Consider the following 15,722-nt stretch of genomic DNA (forward strand, 5'->3'; position numbering starts at 1 on the left):
AAGATAATGCCATGCTGTTTTTTCTCTTGGTTACTTTAGTACAGATGTGCACACCAGACTTTGAGAGACTTGAGGGCTTCGTCCTCTGATCAGTGGCAGAGAGGAGGACTGAGCCATAACGGCTCAAAATGTTTTGGTAGTTTCTCTAAGGCTGGATAACAACATCTTCACGTTGGGACACCCCGTGGCTTATGGCGAGAGAGATCTGGGGAGCCAACTTGTGGTGGCCTGATCTGGGGACCTGAGCAATTGCACCCGAGGGTGGGGTGTCCCCCCTGAAGTGGCACCAGGAGGTCGCTCCCAACCCAGGGAGAGGTGCAAGAGGACACGTGTCTGCGCCTTACCCCTTCTTCACTTGAACAACAGCTCGTGGCCCTTCGGGTTGGGCTTTGGACAGGGTCGCCGGGCTGTTGGCGCTGTGCGTGTGGCCAGAGTAGCGGTTCCCCATCTCCTCCCACGGGAAAAGGCACTGGGTCAGGCAGAAACCTCCGTCAGGTTGGCTCTGCCCTGCAGACCCCAGCCGGTCTCTGCTGATCTAGCCCATCCATGCCGTAACTGCACTCCACACTATCTGCTTCTGCGAGATTTATATGTTTAATTAGCGTGGTTTGATGTGGGGGGTGTGGGTATAACCGATCGCATTCTGAAAGTAGTTCCTGCTACTGTTTTGAATGTCTGTGTCTATAAATCCAAGCCTGTTAACATGTGTCAGGTTTGGCACTGTTTCTGAAGTGTTGCTTTAGATTAACATCGACGTTGTGTATGTATTGAGTCTTTTTTTTTTTTTTTTTTATCTAGGAAATTAATGTTATCGTTGCGAGCGACAAACAGGGTGTTTGAAAAGGCGTAAGGCTGAATTATCAGTGTGGCTAGTGGGCGTTAACATGAACTGCTTTCTCTGTTATTTCAAACCAGTGAAATTGCTGATAAGGGGCTTTGAGTTAGGAGAAGAGCAAGCAAGCTTGGTGCCTCCACTTTATAGGCAGGCATCCCCTCTTAGCTATGCATTATGGATCATAAGAAATAGTTTAAAAGCACAATATGCAGACAACACAAAAATATTTGGTCATCTGATAATTATTTTGATTTCAGTGCAGTCATTTAAAACTTTGGTACTTTCAGGAAAGGATAAATGTGGATGGTAAAGAATCTGTACAAACAAAGGACGTATAGGGGAAGATAGGGCATGTGCACAAGGGTTTTAAATAGAAAAACAGTCAGCGATTAATCTGAATGGTGCTGAGTAGGACAATTGCCCAGGGAGGTGTGGAAGAGAGCTGGAGGGAGCACACATTCTTGGGTACTCCTGTAAGAAGCTGATGAAAGGAGAATTACTTAAAATAATTTAAATATTGACTTATGTTCTGGGTCATTTTCATCTGACTCTGTGGAAGTTCATTTTTACTCAGATTTTAGTCGAATCTATGCATGCTGTTATTCTAAAGAAATATTATTTTCTCAAATACAATGTTTACAGTTTGCAAGATGATCAAACAGATGGTTTAAATTTGCTCTGATGCTCTGTGTTTTTTCACAGTCTCTTTGTAAGTTAAATAAACTTGAAAATGATCTGTCTAGAACTGTGTCATTTCCCAGACAAGATAGCTGCTTGAGGACATGCCTGTCTTCTCTCTTGAAAGAGATAATCCTCATCTTCAGTAAACAGCGATGACTGTGGTTCCCTGCCCTCCCAGGGCTTTTGCTTCTCTCTCTGCTCTCCAGAATGAACCCATGACCTCACTGCCTCCTACTGTAGCTTCTAAAAGAGGTCCTTCATCGTCCATTGTCCATGGACATCGTCCATGTCCTTTTCTCTTCCCATTAGTCACCCTTACAGTATGGGATCCTGCCTTCCATGCCGAGAGGGAGCAGGGAAAATGCCGGGCAGCGTGAAAGAGGCGATATTCCCAGTGTGACAGAAGCGATATTCCCAGTGCGCATCTATTCAGAAGTGCAGACATTTCCTCTTAGCATCCTGCCAACTCTTCAAAGCCTCTTTTTCCTTGCTGGCGAACCACCCAGTGGAGCCCACAAATGATAGCCATGTGGGCCATCTTCTGAAGGGCTGAGAGCGTGGCTGTTTGTCCCACTCGCTACAGGCTGGTGCTGGTTTCTGAACTAGCTCAAGTTTGTTCCGACCAGCTGGTTTCAGTCCTCTCCAGCAGGCAGTGCTGCCATAGCCCCCAGTCTGCCTCTTGCGCAGTGAATGCAGTTAACAAAGACCTTCTGATGTGCTCATGGAAGCCCTGATTAACTAAGCAGCTCCAGAAAACTTATTTATGCACGACAAAGCAGTGGGGGGAAAAATTTTTTTCATTTTTTTCTTTTTTTTTTTTTTGTTCATTTTGGGACAGAGCTGCAAATTCAGCCTGGATTTGCTGTGCACATCGCTGGAGACATTTTAATGAGATATGTCTGTTGTCATTGTGCTGAGGGAGATCCAGGGGTAGATTCTCATCCTTCACAGAGTTTGTCAGGCTGCTAGGCTAATTCCTTTCCGTATTTAATTTAGGCAGAGAAAAATGAGATTGTAATTGCATACCTTTGAACTTCTTCTCATAGTTGTTGTCTCTAAATCACTGTTAGTACAACCAAATTGTTCCTCAACATAAAGACTAGCCAAGAATATTAATCTAGGGGGTCTTTATCTTCTTTGCCTGGCATAGAAATGCAGTGTCAGATAGGAGTGTAACTACATAAAACCTGAAAGTTCCTTTTTCTTTCCTCTCCACACCTTTTATTTCTCCTTTCCAAAAAAAGGCAAAGCGGACTGGGGTAGAGATCATTCTCTTTTTTTTTTCTTATTTCTCTCTCTCCACTCTTTATTCCCTTTTTTTGATGGAATCAGCTTCTTTGCTCTTTTCTGATACATATTCTGCCACTCTTTGGGGATACTAGTGACAAGTAGGATTAAATACTATTGCGATACAAATTTCTTTGCTGCTTTTAGCAGCAATGGAACAGTCCAAGCGGTGGGCCACTTCTTCACCCCTCTCCTGCTTTAGAAAAGGCCTCAGGAATCAGATTTTCCTGAGCCAAGGTAGTTGGAGGGCACAATTCCAATGAGACCAGGATAACAGCTTGTAACTGGGGTAAATCTAGTGTTTATCCCATGCTACTATCACAAGTTGCTATGAGCTCTGTGTACAGTCTGTGGGAGTGGGCATAGTTGATACCACTGTGGTTTGGAAAAATTAGTAGGCAAAATAAAAACCCTTTCATTTTTAGGGTAGTGTTTGCAGTGAAAAGATCAAGGTACTTTCTTTTAAAAAAACGTGCTTACAAAGGGTGGTGTATTTTTACAAACTTGTGTAACCATGTTTGTATGCCTATGAATAGGGGCTCTGCAAGCAGAAGGAACCAGCTGTCAGTTCACTGCGGGTTGGAACACGTTACTGTCTGCCCAGGGAGACAGCAGGACCTCGCTGGGTATGCAGGTGTTGGGAGTGCTGGGAGGAAAAGGCAATACTGGGCCGTAACAACCTTCTTTAGGTTTATCTTCCGGTCTATTTTTCTGTCTCCATGAACGGATAATGTAGCCAGTCTTGCAGGTGCCATGGATGCCATAAAACACACTCTACTCGTTTTGGTGATTTCCCTGTTACACTAGGCTGGATTTCCAAATGGCAAAAACCCCCATTTTCAGTTCACAAATAGAGTTCTAGTAAGGAAAAGTATTCAGTGAAAGTATCATCTGCTCCAGAGGGGGAACGAAAACAAATGCATACGAATGTAAATATTTTTGGTGCTTCAGTTGACGCTTTCCTGTCAGCAATAAGCAGAGTTCTTGTAGTACTCATGGGATAGGAGAAGGGAAAAGATCCACAGCGATTCCTGCAGCTTTTATATTTCAATACGTCTGTGATCACAAAGCCTTGCGCACACGACGCAGGGGCTGAAGCTGGGCCGAAGCCTCTCCTGAGCGGTTCAGCTGGCAGGAGTCATCTGGCAAAGGTGAGCCCTGCAGAGATTGCACACCTCTGACCTATCTCTTGGGTTATAACTCGCCAGATCTCCCAACTAACGGGTGTGCTGTCTTTTTTGTTCCAAAACCCCCTGGTTTTGTTCTGTAACAGCTAACTTGTCTCTCAGTCATTGGGGGCAGTGCTCCATTGACTCTGTTGAGTGTGACCTTGGTTGGGGATTTATTATTTGCATTTCCATACTCCTAAGTAAGCACTGGCAAATGTGTAACAACAGCGTTTGCCTGTTACAGGAGTCTCTGGTGTCATCCAAGGTGACAGGCGAGCCAAGAGATGCGGGAAAGCTGTTGGCCAGACTGCTCGTTGGAGAAATGCCGCTCGCAGCTCAGTTTCTCGTGGGTTTATAAATGGTCGAGGGATTTTCATGGGCTGCCTGCTTCATGTGTTCAAGGACCTAATCAGCCTCTCAGAAACGGACATTTTCACGTTTTTCAGGGAAGTGTTTAGGGGCCGGTAAGGTAACGAGGGCCTAGACCAGGGGTGGTGCTGAGGCCACGCGGAGAGCAGCGGGCCTGCTCTTGGCGAGGTGAGGGTTGCTGGCTGCAGCCGGCGGCGCCGCTCCTGAGGCGGCGGCGGCGCTGCCGGGGGAGGAGGAGGAGGGCCCCTGCGCTACGTTTGTTACTCGCCACGCGTGCCGTGGGGCAGCCGCGGGCCTGCGCCGGGCCGCCGTCCCGCTGCCCGCACGGCGGGGCCGGGAGCAGCCGCCAGTACCGACCGCGGGCGGGGGGCGGCCAGCAGCGGCGGCCGCGGGGGGAAGAGCGGCCCCGGAGGGAGAGCGGCGGGCGCTGGCGGCGGGCGGCAGGTGGCGCTGCGGCACCCGCGGCGGGGCGGGGCGGGGCGGGTGGGTCCCCGCCACTGAGGCGGTAACGGCCGCCTGAGGTAATAACGGTCTCCGGAGGCGCGGCCGGAGAGCCGCCGTTCGACGGGGAGAGCCGTGAGGTCCTAAAACGCGACGCGACGCGCCGCGGTCACGGCTTCACGCCGAGCTGCAGAAAGCTCTCGAGTGCCTTTGCGCTTTTCTTTCCCTCGCTGAGATGCGCAGCGCGCGTCTTGACGTCCGCCGGTACCGCAGGCAGCGTGGAGGGCCGAGAGCGGGAACGGGTCCCAGTTCTTCCGCCCGTTCCTGTCGTGGCGCGGCAGAGGCTGCTGCAGCGCTGAGCTCAAGCTGCGCCGCCGCCTTGAAAACCGGCGTGTCACATTTTCATGGAATCATAGAATCATAGAACGGTTTGGGTTGGAAGGGACCTTAAAGCTCATCTGGTTCCAACTGCCCTGCCATGAGCAGGTACATCTTCCACCAGACCAGGCTGCTCAGAGCCCCGTCCAACCCGGCCTTGAACACTGCCAGGGAGGGGCAGCCACAGCTTCTCTGGGCAACCTGTGCCAGTGCCTCACCACCCTCGTGGTGAAGAATTTCTTCCCAATATCTAATCTAAATCTGCCCTCGTTTAGTTTAGAGCCATTCCCCCTTGTCCTATCACTACACACCCTTGTGAAAAGTCCCTCTCCATCCTTCCTGTAGGCCTCTTCAGGTACTGGAAGGCTGCTATAAGGTCACCCTGAAAAAGTATTTTCAGTACTTTTATACATGTTGCAAAGGATAATGGATAATCAAGGAGTAACAGCTTTAAACTAAGAGAGGGTAGATTTAGACTAGATACAAGGAAGAAATTTTTTACAATGAGGGTGGTGAAACACTGGCACAGGTTCCCCGGAGAGGTAGTGGAGGCCCCATCGCTGGAAGCGTTCCAGGCCAGGTTGGACGGGGCTCTGAGCAACCTGGTCTAGTTGAAGATGTCCCTGCTCACTGCAGGGGGTGTTGGGCTAGATGACCTCTAAAGGTCCCTTCCAACCCAAAGCATTCTACGATTCCATGATTTTATGATACTTCACCCTACAAACTGTGAGACGGGGTGGCTCTAAGTTAGGTGAAGCAACAGCCTTGAATCTCTTCCCGCCTCACCGAGGCTGTTAGCACCTGGCATTTGCCGAGGTCTGTGTACTCCCCAGTACAGGCTTGGGTGAAAACAGGTTGGAAATAGGAGGCACACAGCTTTCAGACTGGGACGTTTTTACATAAAAAGATGTTGGTTTTGTACAATGCTTTTTTGTTCTCTGAAGCTGCTGAATCATCTAGTATGCAGCATGTGACATTAAAGTTAATGGCTCTGGGTTGTAGAGCTGTTCTGCTTTCCTTAATAATGTTAAGGGGGGGGGGGGGAGTAAAGCAGGTGACGTTTGTTTCAATTTTTTTCATTAAAAAGCAAACAGTGCAGTCAAGAAAATTAAAATGAACTGGAAAAACACGACCTTGAAGCAGAATACACACACACATGTGAAGGGGAGTTTGCAGGTAAGTTAGTTTCTCACATATTGCAAAGATATGCATGTTATCAAGTACAGATATCCAACATATCACACCACTATTTGACATTATAACATGCAAGCACACCATTTCCATTAAAGAAAAAATCAAACCCCAAAGGCTGTCACTGTAAACTGCTTTTAGTTGCTCTTCAGAGTAGAAAACTTTCATATTTTTTCCTCCGTAAGGGGGGGAAAAGTCAAAAGTTTACATGGTTTTCAAGGGGCTACTTTTCGCACTAGAACGAAAACCTATAAAGTACAGTATTTCCCAAGAAAATGTTATGAGCAACTATGTTTCAGAAAATGAGCAGGCAAACCAGATCTTGGAAAGAGATTGCTGTTCTTCAGATTGCCCTACCCACTGTGACTGTAACATCAGTTTCAGTTTTACCTGCTAGAAATACGCAACTTGATTTTAGTGAGGCCATGACCTTCCCATTGGATAGACACCAGTGAGAATTATGCTGCTCAGTACTGACGTTTGTGTTTAATGATGTAAGTTACTGAGATAGCAAGGAAGTGCCATAAAAATGGTCCAACATCTAGGAAAGAAACCTTATGGGAGAAGACTTACAGAGCAAAGCTTATACAGCTCTTTGGAATGATGAAAGGTGTACAAATAAAAGCTACCTTATTATGGGGGGGAGTATTTCAGATTTGGTAGTGTAGCTGAAAGATAATGTACTGTCTGGAAGTCACTTGTATGAGCTGATCCATGAAATCATGGTTCTCCTCACGGTAAAGCAGCTGGAGAGGGAACCAGAGGGACAGGTTTGTGTGGGTCACCACTGCTGGGTCCAGAGGGACCACTTCTGGTCCTGGGTGAGAGTGACCAAGAAGAGGTTGATGCTGACCTGTTCTGGGGTGCTCCTGGAGATAGCGACACACGATTTTCCACAGCAGCAGCACAGGATTCAAAAGACTGGCCATCCCCTCTCAACAGAGAAGTCTCTGTGCTGAGATGGTCCTTCCTGGGTTGTCAAAGCAGCGCAATGCCGTGGTGGAAACAAGGTCTTAACTGTTCCTGTGGGAGGCCTAGGACATGCCAGAAGATCAAAGCAGATCTTCTGTGTGAAGGTGCTCTGACCTGTCTGGTGTTACTCTCTGGACTGGAGAATCATGCTGATGCTTTTTGTATTCTGTAAACACTCTCCTGTGGAGGGGACACTAAGTGAGGAGGGGGGGAGAAGAGCTAATTACCCTGACTTCATCTCTGCCCAATTTCCTCCCTGATTAGACAGGGCTGACACATGCCTTGCATGGAGATTAAAGCTACTTTGTCATGGAAAATTGTAATTAGGGCTGATCGTGTAGTTCTGTAGAGGCTCTGATGAACCTGGTGGTAGCTCCAAAGAGTGCAGTGGCTGTTTGATTTGACATGCATGGCAGAACCCTGAATATAGTGATAAATCTGACAGGCCTTTTAGCTGGTTTAAAAACAAAAGCAATGGCTAGATGTTGGGCACTTCCTATTCCTTAGCTGTCAGAAGCAGTCTTGAGAAGGCAAGATTTTTCTATTAGTGCTTCTACTTTTCTGGCCTATTTTCACCAATGAATGTAAGGAAGATGGAAGTGAGTGAGGAATAAAATTTGTAGGGACAGAAGTTAGCTTTTCCAAAGCAGTATTACATACAAGGAAAATGAAAAGAATGAGACTTTAGAAATATGATCTTTTTTTTCCTTTTTTCTAAAGGAAACATTAGAGCCAGTGCTGGGCTCACCCATGATGGCAAGCTGTTGGCAGAATGGAGCTGAACCCAGGTCCTGTGCACGTGGTGGGGCTGCATTCCTCAGTCCTTCATCACCTGCTAAGTTTCAGCATCCATGCAGGGACAGGAATGACTCTCACACATTGATACAATGCACAGTCGATCCCGATTTATTGGTCTGCTTGCATGGTTATATACATTTTTCATATCTGCACACGCGATCACGCTTATTCGGATAGGCTACAGACATAAATCACGCGCTGTTCACGCACCCCATATTCCCTTATAATTGGTAACTATGCACTAACGCCAATAGCAACAGACCGCCTGCACGTCCTTGAACACATCTTGTTTTTGCTAACCCACATCATGTGCACTGTCAGAACTTTCTCAATTGTTATTCTTACCTGTCCTTTCCAGCGGCCTGTCCAGCTATGCTAACTGTTTCGCTTAAGCGGCCTAGTCGTGCTAACTCTCAAACTGCATCGACCCCAACAATCACCTGTGCTCTGGGAGTTGGCTTCTAGCACTGTGGCAGGCTTTTCATGAAGGACTCCTCAAGTTCTGGTCTCCAGTCAGGTTGTGACCCAGGAAGAAGATCCATTTCTCATTTAAAGCTTCCCAGGTTAAGCTTAGTTTGTCTGTCTCTAAATATGGGTCACAGTGGAACTCTAGAGTGCAGCACACATCAGGGAGCCCTACAGAGATGGGATTGCTCACCTCTTTTGGGCTAGTGCTGATACCGTAAGTAGGCAAAAACAAAGAATCTGTAAAAGTCGTTTGGGAATTTTAGAAAGCAAGCATTCTTTATTGCAGCGCCGGATGCGCGGGGCCTATTTCTTCCTAGCGTGCATACCATGTATTGAAGCAGGCATTTCTTTATTCATTTTCTTATCAATGTTTCCCCCATGGGGCAGTCCCGTGTTGCTGATTGATTGGTTACATCATTTACACAACACTTGGTCAGCATTTTCACACTGCGCATGTTCAGTGAGCAGGGTCTGGGGGTCTTTCCCCCAGGGGGTGTGATTTTTAGTATTATAATGTATTGTAATGAAGGATAGGTTACTTTTGGATACTACTTTTTGGCCAGAACCAGCCAAAACTAGCCAAGTGCTAACAAGCAGTCTTCTCAGGATGTTCTTACCTCCTTCAAGGGCAGTTCCCTTGATTTAAAGGTTCTTCTTGGCAGCTTGAAGGCAGAGGTTTCAAACACATTCTTAAATCTTATCCTAAATAAGCAACAAAGTCCTGCTATTCTAACTATACTAAGGCTTTTATGATAACAGTGCTGACTTTCCTCCTTTTACTTTATTTAGCAGCAGAGGTGAAGGAACTGGCTGAACTGGTCTCTGCCTTTCAGACGAACATCTAGCACAAGAAAACCTGCACTTGCCCAATGCCATTTTTTTAAAAAGCTGTCTGTCCCCTTCTGTCCCCTAGTGCTGGGCTCCGTCACAGGTTGACTGTCAGCAAAGAAGCTGTCCCTGGTGTATGCAAAGCTTTGGGAAGAGAAGGAAGCTCAGAGGACCTGCAAAACTGGCAGCGCTCACAAACTGCCAATGCCTTTCCCCCATCTCCAGTGCTTCGAAGCCAAGGTCTGGGCTCAAGTATGTCAGCAACAGTCTCATCACTGCCAGATACGGAGGGCATACCGCTTCTGAGTTCAGTGTGCTACTACATCGGTAGCAGCAGTGTTCCTTTTGTTACAGCACGGTGCTACTGACACCTGGGCGCTGTGACCTCCTATGTCCTTGCCAGGGCTGCTGCTTACCGGGATCTGACTCCCTGTTCCACGAGAGCTGTGCCTCTGTTGTTCCCAGGCACATGACCTTGTGTTTGTATGCATTGATTCTCAATCAAATTTGAGCCTCCTCTGTCCACATCTAGCTTTGAGCAAGATCAGAGCACAAGATAGGCCTAATGCTTATTGATTAAAAAAAAAAAAAATTAAAATCACTTTTAAACAAGGTTGCACTGGCTCCTGAGCTCACTGGGAGCAAAGTCCACTTTGAAAATCAAGCTCCTATGGAAGCTAAAATGAACACTTTGTAGTGCTCCTTTGCATTAAATCCATCTTTTCAATATAGAAGAGAGCCAAGAAAATAAGCAGGAGAAATGTTTTAGGCTCCCATGCAGAACAACAAGGAATGCAATCTCCCTCTCATTGTCTCTTCTGATTAGGCTGTTCTGTTTAAGATGTGATGTGGAGCCAACTTACAGCAAAGCAATTTCATTTCTCAGAGGTGAGAAGGTCTGAAAAGAGAGGACCATCAGAAATGGCAAGGTACCAAGTGAGACATATACAGAGTATCAAATAAAGCATAGGCTCCCCCATCTCCTCTGTGGTCAGTCCTCTACTCCTGCCGAAGTGAAACGGGATAGTGTAGAAACACTGAAATACACTGGCCCTTGAAGCCCCAAATCTTATGCTGAGGGTACTAAGCGCTGCACTTCAGGCTGACATGTGAGTACTCCTCAGCATGCGAAGGCTCAGGGTTAAAGTGAAGCCAGGAGCTGCCTCGTGTGCTTGTAAGATCTGCCCCTGTTCCTGTAAGGAATACAGTTCTGTGCTGTCTTGCTGAGAAGAAAAGAAGAACCACAAGGTTTGTTGTAATGTTACTGGTTAACAAAGTTCAAGGGTGAAAAAGGCAACAGGGATGGGATGCTGACAAGAAATAGCATGAGCAGCAGATGTGACCTCTCAAGCCAACTGGCCTAACTGGGAGAGAGCTTGCAGGAGCACAAAAATGCTCACGTTAGACCAAGCTTTTCTTCAGACTGCTGAAGAGCTGTTTACGTGCTCTGCTGGTTGCCTCTGGCCAATTTTAATCTTGAGAGTATGCCTGCCTTGTTCTCTGCTTTGATCTCTTTCCTTCTGAGTCAAAACACAAAGATGTTATTAAGATAAATTAGTAAAAACAGCTCAGGAACTGGGTGGGAAATGCTGATCATCATCTCCCCTGGAGATAAAGTAATCCCCATGCTCAGTCAATTCAGAGTATGCAACAGTCCCGAACGACTGCTTTGAAACATGAGAAAACAATGGTGCTCTATGAATTGATTGCATTTGGCCTAATTATAGAAGACCATTGGATAGGAGTACTTAGAAATAAATTGGAGAGAGTGCTAGAAATGTGCAGTCCTGAAGAGGCTAGCATGGGCTGAGTAACCTTTATGTTGTAGCATTAAATACCCTCTCTCTGTGCAGGCCTGGTTTCATTAACTGTCACAAGTAGAGGAGTGGAAGTGCTCTGGAGAAAAATGCTATATAAAGCCTAGTAAAGAAAAACACGTGGGAGTGTCTGAATCACATGGCGATGTTTTGAGAGGAGCCCTCAGGAAGGATTTGCTTTTGAGCAAAATGAATGAAAGGTGCTCTTTGGGCTTTTTGTGCGTGCAGTGCCTCTGTGCTCAGGTAACAGACCCACTTGGGAGCACACAGGTTAAGCTGGTTAACTTGAACAATTTGAGATGACAAACACCCTGAGAAGAGAAGGTAAGTTCAGGTGTTATTCTGAAGAGAGAAAAGACTAATAGCATCAGGTATTCGGAAGATTCAGATAATAATTCCACTATGAAAGCTCTGACTTAGACTACAGCTGTAATTCAAACCACTCATGAAACAGCTACACTTCTCAGTAATTTCTACTTCTAGAGTAATCACTAGTAGAAACAATCACCTTTTGCCATAATTTTTCCTAAAAGGTAAAGAATGCTTTGCATATTGCCTATTCACCAAGATCAGTGCAAGTCTGAGATTTAATTAATGTACAGTTGCTGTGATTTCTATAATTTATGAAAGTCCATGAACATCTACCAGTGCCTGCAAACCTGAAGGGCAAACACCAGATGCAGCATAAAACACCAGGAGACTTTGCAGAAAACAGGATGGGGTAGTATTTCAGTGCAGACAGCAATGCTCATAACTTTGTGTTGAGCCTACCAGGGAACCTAACCCTGTTAAACAGAAAAAAATGAGGGTTTTTTTGGGTTGTGTTTTTTTCCTGTGGTAACTCCAAGGCTCCGCTTTGACCTGCAGGCCTGATGAGAAGCTGCTTTCCTAGTATCAGAGAGTAGAAAGCCTAAGCATTTTTTGACAAGCATCTGCTTAGAAAAACTTGTACTGTAGAGAGCAGTGAGGAGCAATTGTAAATATAGGCGTCGCTGAATCTAGAGTGAAATAGAAATAGTATAATTGGGAGCTGGAATCAGTCAGGATAGGGGGAACACAGAATTTGAGGAAATGCTCCCTGGAAGTCAATTAAATTGGACACGTCTGTGGCCTTGAACTTTCAGTTAAACATAGCTGAATTGTCATTGGCCTCAAAATTCTATTCAGTCTGGTCTGAAAAGAAGAATAAGTGAACTGAGCGCAAGCAGGATGTGTTTCCAAGGCATAGGAGTTATTAGAAGAGTGTGGTAGGGAGCTGCACAGTAGGAGCTAGTTTGAAGCCGGCAAGGTCAGGACTAAGGGAAGAACAATAAAGAAAATACAGCATGAAGTATTATGATTTCCCCCTCCTTCCTCTTTTGTCCTAGGCTTTCCCCAGAAGGCTGCTGATGAAAAGCACAGCATCCCAGTGCTCACTTCCAGAATGTGATTGGCTTGCAGCAGAAAATGGGAGTAAGGAAGGTGGAGCAGCTTCTTTCTCACAGCTCATCCAGCTGTACACACAGCGCTTGCTTCAGGTTCACTGGGACCTAGTGTTCAGGGCCGATGCAGTGTTACAGTGCAAGTTAAAAGTGTCCCTGTCAGAAGTGACAAAACCAGCTTGGAGGTGACTTTTGTGCATAATAAAATAGTAGCTTGCGTTTAAATGGTACGGGTTGGCAGGAGGAAGATCAGCCCCACGTCACAGATTACCAGTGACTTCTTCAAGGTCATGCAAGGAACTGCCAAAGAACCTGGAAGAGAACCCAGTTAAAGTGGCTCCTAGGTCTAGAGGCCTGTTTATGACTCAATATTAAGCCAGGTCCTGCTCCTGAACAAACACTTTCCTGCATGGTTTTAGCTGGGCTAGAGTGTGTGGAAATAACAGTCACCAGCAAAAGAAACCTTCTAAGTTTTTTGTGCAAGGTTTTTTTTTTCTCTCCCTTTTAAAGCGAGCCGTCTTTCTTCAAGGTAGGAAGGAACAGTAGAATCACCACTTAGCACAGCTAGGTCAGGACAGATACAGCTGTTACTGGTACTGACAAGAAGTTAATTACTTCTGAGTAAAAATAAAGTGACTACAAAGAGGAGTCTGGGTGAGGCAGTTCGCTTCTCCAGCTGTTTGTGAGACATTGTGACTATGTGGTGGAGCTTGTCAAGGATGGACTATCTTTGTAGACTGTCGTACATCCAGACTTTGTGTAGCCCTGTAGCTCAGAATTTACTGTATTCATGGTAACACACATTGCTGTTGGTTGTAACAGGCCAGAGGTTTTTCAGGAGCTCAGTAAGGCCTCAGGGTTTAAGGCTTTGTCTGGGCTTGTCTTGGCCTGCCTGGAGCTCTGCTTTAGCTTCTTTAGCTGCAACAGCCATTTCCTAACCACCAGGTGACTGTTACACAACTTGTTCTGCTTCAGCTTAGCTTTGTACAGCTGTGTGGTATAACCACAATTTTTATTTAGCTGAGAGTAACAAGTAGTAATTTTATGTAGAATGAAGAATGTAGGACCCTAGAAAACCGATGCAGCGTAGAGGACTATAAGCATGGTATCATAGCAGAGGCCTCAAAAGGAAAGCTACTGGAGGCACTGCAGAGGCGCACAGATACGAGATGCCAACAGAGGGCATAGGATGATACTTGAGACCCCAGAGCTATAAACAATGCATCAGTGGTCAATGGCTAATAGTTAAATAAAGGCAGACCTGGAAATTGAGTAAAACTGGTTTTAGGGGTAGTAAAAAGAACAAAGTATCCAGTGTATGTAAAACCTCATATACGGTGTGAGGCCAGTCACCTTAGGATCCAGGTGGGCAGTGCAAGGTAGGAACTAAGAGATGTGTGTAGCAGTTTCACCTGTATAATTTTTGAGACTTAATAGCATTCTCTTTTTTCTTTTTTTTTCCTATAATAATTAGATCAGGATTAATAATTCAATGACTGCAAGTTAAAGTTTCAGTGACGGTAACAATACATTCTTGACTTTGCTCAAAAGTCGTGTCTCTTTCTGTCTGTGATAGGATTTTGACTGTAATACTTTGAATAAAGTGCATCCAAATGCCTTCCTAAAAAGATGGTCATCACAAATTCAGAATACTCAGCAAAAATCTATGGAGGTGAAATGGCTCAGAAATTCCCTGAAGTCAATACTACATGTTTTCCTTAGGTATTTATTTACAGGAAAATGAATTGCTTATTTGTTCTGTAGGAGGTGAAACAATGTAATAAAATTCTGAAAAGGCATCCCTATGATTTAGCGGTTTCAGTCAAATTTATATCTTTTATGAAGGATATTTGTTGCCAATACTTCAATAAGCTTTGCAAAACGTTATTTACTCTACACCATATGTTTTTGGTGGAAGGGAAGGTGAACGGATCACTGATTATTAAGAGAGAAGCTCAGAAATTGTTTGTTATTGATTTATCCGTTACATACAGCAAATATTTCATTCAGATATTTCACGAGGCTGTATTCAAAATATAATGCATTGTATTTTGTTTTGCATCACAGCATGGATATGCTACAAGAAACTTGCAATAAAACAAGAGTTATTGTTATTTTTAGAATATGATTTGAATCAAATGCCTTTATACTGAAGTTTGGCACACGTGCTGTGACTTTATTTTCCCTGAGCAAATATAAATATTAACATACCTTATCATAAGACAAGCCTCTAATTAAAAAACATTTTTATATGTAATTTACAACAATCTGGTGGATTTATTGGAATATGCCCTCATTTTCTAGTTCAAATATACCTCTTGAAAAATCTTCTAGTACATCAGTCAAATTTGCTGATACAGAAATTTTCATTTGATGAATTTTAATGACAAGTTTGACTTTATATAGAGAGATCTCCATAACTGAGACAAATAATAATAAACTGAGTTCTAATTCTGATCGTGCAGCTGTTGGTTATCAAGTAATTTCCCATTAAGATACAGCATGAAAATTTTACCACTGAGAAATGTACATTTTGAACACCTGAATACTTTGAGAAGTAGAGTTCTGAATTAATGCCTGACTTGCAAAGATCTTGTGATGCAACATCCTTTTTCCAGATCAGTCTTCTCTTGCAAGTATCTTGGGGTTTGAGCTGCAGCTCAAATTTCTTGCCTGAATTCTGGTACTTGGCTTGCCGCTTTGTGTTGCAGCACTGGGACTTTGGCCCAGAGAAAGGAGGACAAGCAGTGATGGATTTACTAACAACATGCCATGTCTTTTCAAATTGCAGGATTGGACAAGTTAGCTTAAGAGCCCATAAAGATTAAAAACCCAAGGTGAGGACGTGACCAGCCACCCTCATTAGGTATTGCTGATGCTGCACAGGAAAACTTCATTAAGGACTGTGTAGTGGTAGGTCGTATCGAAATATCTTGCATGAAGTGAACCAGTGTCTCTTCTTTCTGCCTGCCCCTATGGAACTTGTCTGATTGCCTCTGGAAATGGAGTTTATCAGCTCTTACCCAATTCCCCTGTGCTGCCAGCCCAGACCACAGAATGTAGCTGA

Source organism: Opisthocomus hoazin, chromosome 1, assembly GCF_030867145.1.
Source record: "Opisthocomus hoazin isolate bOpiHoa1 chromosome 1, bOpiHoa1.hap1, whole genome shotgun sequence".
Lineage (NCBI taxonomy): Eukaryota > Metazoa > Chordata > Aves > Opisthocomiformes > Opisthocomidae > Opisthocomus > Opisthocomus hoazin.